Here is a 6,223-nt window from a genome sequence, read left to right as displayed (position 1 = left end):
CTCATTGATGCAACTTAAGGACACAGAACTCTTTAAGAACTTTAGTACTTCTGCCTTCTCCCTTGGCTGATTTTGCTTTGTATCCTTTTGCTATAATAAATAAATCATAGCTGTTGAGTATATGCTGAGTCCTTTGAGTCTTCCTAGTAAATCATTAAATCTGGGGTAGTCTTGAGGACTTTCAATACCACCATTCATTATGCAGTCAAATGTTCTACCACTGAGCTATACCCCCACACCTCCACCAGCATTCATTATGACTTTTTAAGTCTTAGAGATCTGGCCATAAGAGCCGGTGTGGTTTCTCTCCGAAGTCAACATATGCTATATCCTGTGCCAACTACAGACACAGCTTTGTGTAACCACTCTGTGAGGGACCCAAACATTATAATAAAAATATACTGCTGTGTGTGGCCATTTACTAAGACACACACACATTAAGTGTCTACTAAGGAAAATAAAAAGCTAAAGACAACAGAAGGATACACTGGATGCAGGGACAATGAAAGAAAAATGGGCTGCAAGGTATCCAGCTCGGGCAACAAGTGGGATCACTGAGATGTTTCTCAGGCACCTCAAACGTGATGTGTAAAACCAAATGCCTCCTGTAGCCCTCTTCTACCTCCCTACCATCTGAAACCCAGCGATTTTCTATAAATTCCTACAACATTGTAACAGATTATGCAGCTGTTAAAAAGTTAAGTTTGGTTTATCTCACTCAACCTGAAGGAATGGCCAAGGTGTAGAGTCAAATGAGAAAAGGGGATTATAGCTAAATGAGCATAATTTGATCCATTTTAATAAAAATGATGGTGACCAGGAAGACAGACTTATCCTATGAGAAGGAATATAGGAAAGGACACGGACATGAATCCTGCAGCTACCCTAACTGGCCTCAAATCCCTAATCTCATATTTCTTGGTTAAATGTACATCTCTTGGTAAATCCCTTAGCCTTTCTGTTCCTCAGTTTTCTGATCTGTAAAACAGGGATAACATCACCTACCACAGGCATGTTGCAAAGGTTAAGAGTTGATGTGTGTAAAAAATTCAAAACAATGACTGAAACATGGTAACATACCATGTCTGCTTGCTCTCATTATTACTGTGGGTGCATCCTCATGGTGATGGCCATGACCACATCACACATGCAGACAGGCTCAGTATGTATGAATACTGATAAGGTGTGGAAGGATGACCAGAGAGAAACATTCAACCTGGAGACAAGAATTTGGGGAACTCTGTAGATCACTGAGCGTAAAATACCTTGAGCAGGGAATTAACTCACTCATGGAACACCTCGCAAGTGAGAAAGCAAGGGCAACATTCTGAGAAGCACCACTGTTTAACAGATGGAAGAAGACACAGATCCTCTGAAGGAGCAGGGCATGAACTCAGAGAAACCAGGAAAGGACCTTCAAGTCAAACAGGTAGGCAGCAGTAAAAAGGTCCAATAACAGACCTGGGGGGGGGCGGTGGAGAAGGGTGGGAGGACAAGAGGGAACTTTGTGAGACTTGCCTGTCAGGTGACAGTGGTGGAGACCACCGTTTAGTTGTCAGTGGGGTGAAGGGTCATGAGGGGGTGGGGACAGACAGTGGACAGAACAGTTACACAGGGTGTGTCTATGAGAGAAAAGAGAAGGGCACAGCTCACTGGGCATGTGGGGCAGAAAGTGCCTGGGGGCGAGACTAGAGACTTGAACACAGGTATAGATTAAGAGGATAGAAGGGGATTAAGAGGGAGAAGTTAAAGACCAAGCAGTGGGGGGTATAAAAGAGGTCCTAGACAAATCAGAGATTGGGGATATGTGTCCAACCACAAAGAGGAAGAGTGATCCTTGAAGAGGAGGGACCTCTTTCTCCTTTGAGGCTACACAGGTATTTACTGTTTTTCAAAAGTTTGCTTATACCACTTTGCTTCTATAAAAGACCTACATTAGTACTTGTTTTCAGTAACCGAAAGATATCTGAGGATTTTCGCTTGTACCAAAATGTACCAGCATTTGTTTCGTAGCAAGCTGTTACAGAGGCAGTCAACACCCCAAACAGCAAGACTGGAACCACCAAGCTCCTTCCTCAGGAACTACTCAGAATCTCAGCATCGAGCCACCATAGCTTTGAACTGTGTCTGTGAGCATCTGGGCTTTATCTTGATTTATTTTGTGCATCTGTTACCAAGATGTCCTAAAGTATCAGAAAAGCCTAAGAGAGGTTATTTTCTGAGTCTGGGAATGCTAAAAAATTTTTTTCATATAAATGAATGGTAATTGCTTCTTTGCTTTATGCCATTTCAGCTTAGAAAAGGTTTCACAGAAATGCTCTACTTTCTAATAGCAAGGGTGGGGGGGTGGTTATAGAGAGCTGGGGAATTTTACACAGAAACCTTTCCTGGAGAACAAAACTCTTGACATCCTGCAGATCACACTCAGTTCTAATGTCTGCTCTTAGAAATATACAGGATACCAACACAGAAGACTGCAGGCTTTCCATTCCTCCATATAATCCAGGATTTCAATTCCAACATCAAGATAAACCACCAGAATATATGATTTTGGACTACACAGTATTGCCTGTTTTCTTAGAGTCCTTCTTTGGCACTACAAAGCAGGTAGCGAAACAGAAGATGTATAAAGGAAACAAATAGAAATTAAACAACTGAAAAATTCAAAAACCAAAATGAAAACTCACTGGGTGAGTTCAATAGATTAGATACGAGAGAGAAAAGATTCAGTGAGCTCAAAGAGAGATCAATGGAAATAAATCACTCTAAGCAACAAAGAGAAAACAGACTGGGGTACTGGGCGGGAGTGGGAGTCCAAGGACCCTCCGGGACAAGACCGAAAGATCTACCACTCACGTTATTGGAGTCCTGAAAGAGAGGAGAAACCATGGGGCTGAAAAAATAATTGAAGAATATCTAAAAATCTTCCAAATTGGCAAAGGGCATACACCAACAGATTCAAAAAACTAAGCAAACACCAAACAGGATAAACCCCCCAAATTTCATGCCAGGTTATATCATAATCAAACTTTTGAACTCTATATACAATAAAAAACCACACTGAAAACAGCCTGACAGAAAGATGAATTACAGATAGAAAAAAAGTGGATTAAATGGCAGACTTCTCATCTGAAACCAAGGAGAATAGAAGGAAATGACATGCTTTTCAAGTACTAAAGGAAAGAACTGCTGACCCCAAATAATATATCCCACAAAAAGATCCTACTAGAATGAATGAGACTTACATTTTTAGATAAAGGAAAACAAAAACATTTGTTACTAGAAGACCTTCCCCATAAGAAAGACTACAGAGGATCCCTTAGAATGGTTTTAGGATTTTTCTTGACCTTACGATACTGTGAAAGTGATATACATTCAGCAGAAACCGTACTTCAAAATCTGAATTTTGATTTTCTTCCCTCAGACTAGCGATATGGAGTGTGGTACTCCCTTGTGAGGCCAGAGGCAGCACATCTCCCAGTCAGCCCTGCAATCACAAGGGTAAACTACTGATACTCTACAGTGTACTATGTTGCCAGCATTTTTGGATATTGCGTCTTGTGTTTTCCCATCCCATCATGTCTACAAAACACCCATCTGTGTCTCCTGCTTCTGGTGAAAAGAGAAAGTCAATTACTCTTGAGAAGAAACTCAAGATAATTACCTAGCATGAAGGTGGCAAGCTAGTAATGGCCATCACACGTGAGTTAGGACATTCTTAATCAACAATCAACCATATTAATGGTCAGTATTGGTTAAATCCACTGTCATCATGAAGAAAAGAGATGGGCCAATTGACGACATGGAGAAATTACTTGTCACATAGATAGAAGACCAAATACAGAAGCACATACTGCTTAGCCCACTGACAATCCAGGCTAAGGCAAGAAGTCTTTTCAATATACTAAAAGAGCATGCTGATGATCCTACACATACACAAATGTTTATAGAAAGTCGTAAGTGATTCCAGTGCTTCGTAAGGCACCATAATTTCCACAATGTGAAGGCTAGCAGTGAGGCAGAAAGTGCCAATACTGAAGGTGTTGAAGCTTTGAAGGAGGAGCTGCATAGTATAATTGTGGATGAGAAATATTTGCCAGAACAAATATTTAATGACAATAAAAGAAGCTTGTTCTGGAAGTGTATGCTGGTGCATTCATACATTTGTCGAGTCCAAGACAGTGCCAGGAGTCAAGGCACTGAAAGACATATAATGCTGCTTTAGGGTTGAAATGTTGCAGAGTTCAAATGAGAGCCTTTTCTACTCTACCACTCAGAGAACCCTACAGTATTCAAGAATGTGAGCAAGTATATGCTTCCCATTTATTATCACCGTAACAAGAAAACTTGGATGACATTAGCACTGTTTAAAGACTGGTTTTCCAACTGTTTTATTCCACAGGCAAGAGACTACTGTAGGCAAGACAATGTTCTATTCAAGATTCTTCTGGGGGCGCCTGGGTGGCTCAGTCAGTTAAGCGTCTGCCTTCGGCTCAGGTCATGATCCCAGGGTCTTGGGATCGAGCCCCACATCAGACTCTTTGCTTGGTGGGGAGACTGCTTCTCCCTCTGCCTGCCACTACCCCGCTTGTGCTCTGTGTCAAATAAATAAATAAAATCTTAAAAAAAAAAATTCTTCTTATCTGAGATAATGCTTTAGGGCATCCACAGCATTTCAGGGACATGCATCCTGATGTAAAGGTTGTACATTTGCCAGCAAACACAACTACACTCATTCAATCAATGGACGAAGGTGTAACAGCTATGTTCAAAGCATACTATTTATGCCATTTGTGTAGGCTGTTGAAGTGACTGAATCTAGCCAAATGCTCGACGTTTTAGAAAGATTTTCACATTCTAAATGCTCTTCAGAATATCACTACACAATGAGAGGTCACATAGCAATGCATGATGGAAGATATATGTGAACACATTCAGAGGCTTTAACAAAGATTCTGCTGTTGATGAATGTTAAGTAAAAAGAAAGATATTAGTGCTTGGGAAACAGCCAGAATTGGACATTAATGATGAGGATGTTCCTGACCTTGTTGGCATTGAGGCTGAAAAGCTTTCTATTGAGGAGCTAATCAAACTGGAAGGACAAAGAAATAAAGAAGTTGACGCAGAAGAAGTTACACATGAAGCACCAAGAAAGGTCACAGGAAACAGAGGACTCTGCTACTATCAGTAATGGCATTTGGATGTCAGAAGAAATGGATGTCAGTCACAAGACATTCACAAGAGCTCATGGGCAGATACAGGATGCTCTTGCTTGCTACAGAAAAATATGTAATGAAAAAAGAAACAAACTGCACAGTCAAAACTTGGTATCTTCCTGAAGAACACTCTACTGCCTAAACCATCAACAAGTGTTGCTGCCCTGGTGCCTTCTACCAGCTATTCTTCAGCCTCATCATAAGAAAGAGAAATTGATGACCTGTCACCGTAGCATCCCATTACCCAGCAATTAATTTTAGTTCACCACCTCAAACATTCTTTAGGCCCAGCTGTGTATGTTAATGATAAGTACCCATACAATCATAGTTTTTCACATTCAGTATAATATTCAATAAATTACATGAGCTATTCAACACTTTATGATAAAATAGGTCTTGTGTTAGATGACTCTGCCCAACAGTAAACTAATGTAAGTGTTCTGAGTATGTTTAACATAGGCTAGGTTAAACTATGGTCAGTAGGTTAGGTGCACTAAATGCATTTCTGACTACGGTATTTTCAACTTTCAATGGGTTTATCGACATGTAACTCCATCATAAGTGAAGGAAGATCTGTATAGGAGTTTGCAAAAAAGAAAGGAAATGTTAACAAAAAAATCTTGAGATTTCAAGAAGAAAGAACAATGGAATGGATAAAAGTAGAGGTAAACAGACTACACTTCTCATGGGTTTTGTAAAAATTGTTTGATAGTTGAAGCAAAAATCATTATCCAATATGATGCTCAATGTATAAAGAGGAAATACTTAACACAATTATATTAAAGAGTGGGGAATGTAAAGGGATCCAATGAAAGTAAGGTTTCTACATATCAAAGTGCTAAGGTGTTGATACCATAGGCCGTGATAAATTATATGTGTATAAAACAATACCTAAAATAACTACTAAAATACAAAGAGAGAAACTCAAAAATATCATAGATCAAATGGAATTCTAAAAATTAAAGTAACCCACAGGAAGGCAAAACACAAAATAAAAAACAAAAAAC

The sequence above is a fragment of the Phoca vitulina genome, unplaced genomic scaffold (assembly GCF_004348235.1).
Source record: "Phoca vitulina isolate PV1807 unplaced genomic scaffold, GSC_HSeal_1.0 scaffold303, whole genome shotgun sequence".
In the NCBI taxonomy this organism is placed as follows: domain Eukaryota; kingdom Metazoa; phylum Chordata; class Mammalia; order Carnivora; family Phocidae; genus Phoca; species Phoca vitulina.
This window is presented reverse-complemented; position numbering follows the sequence as displayed.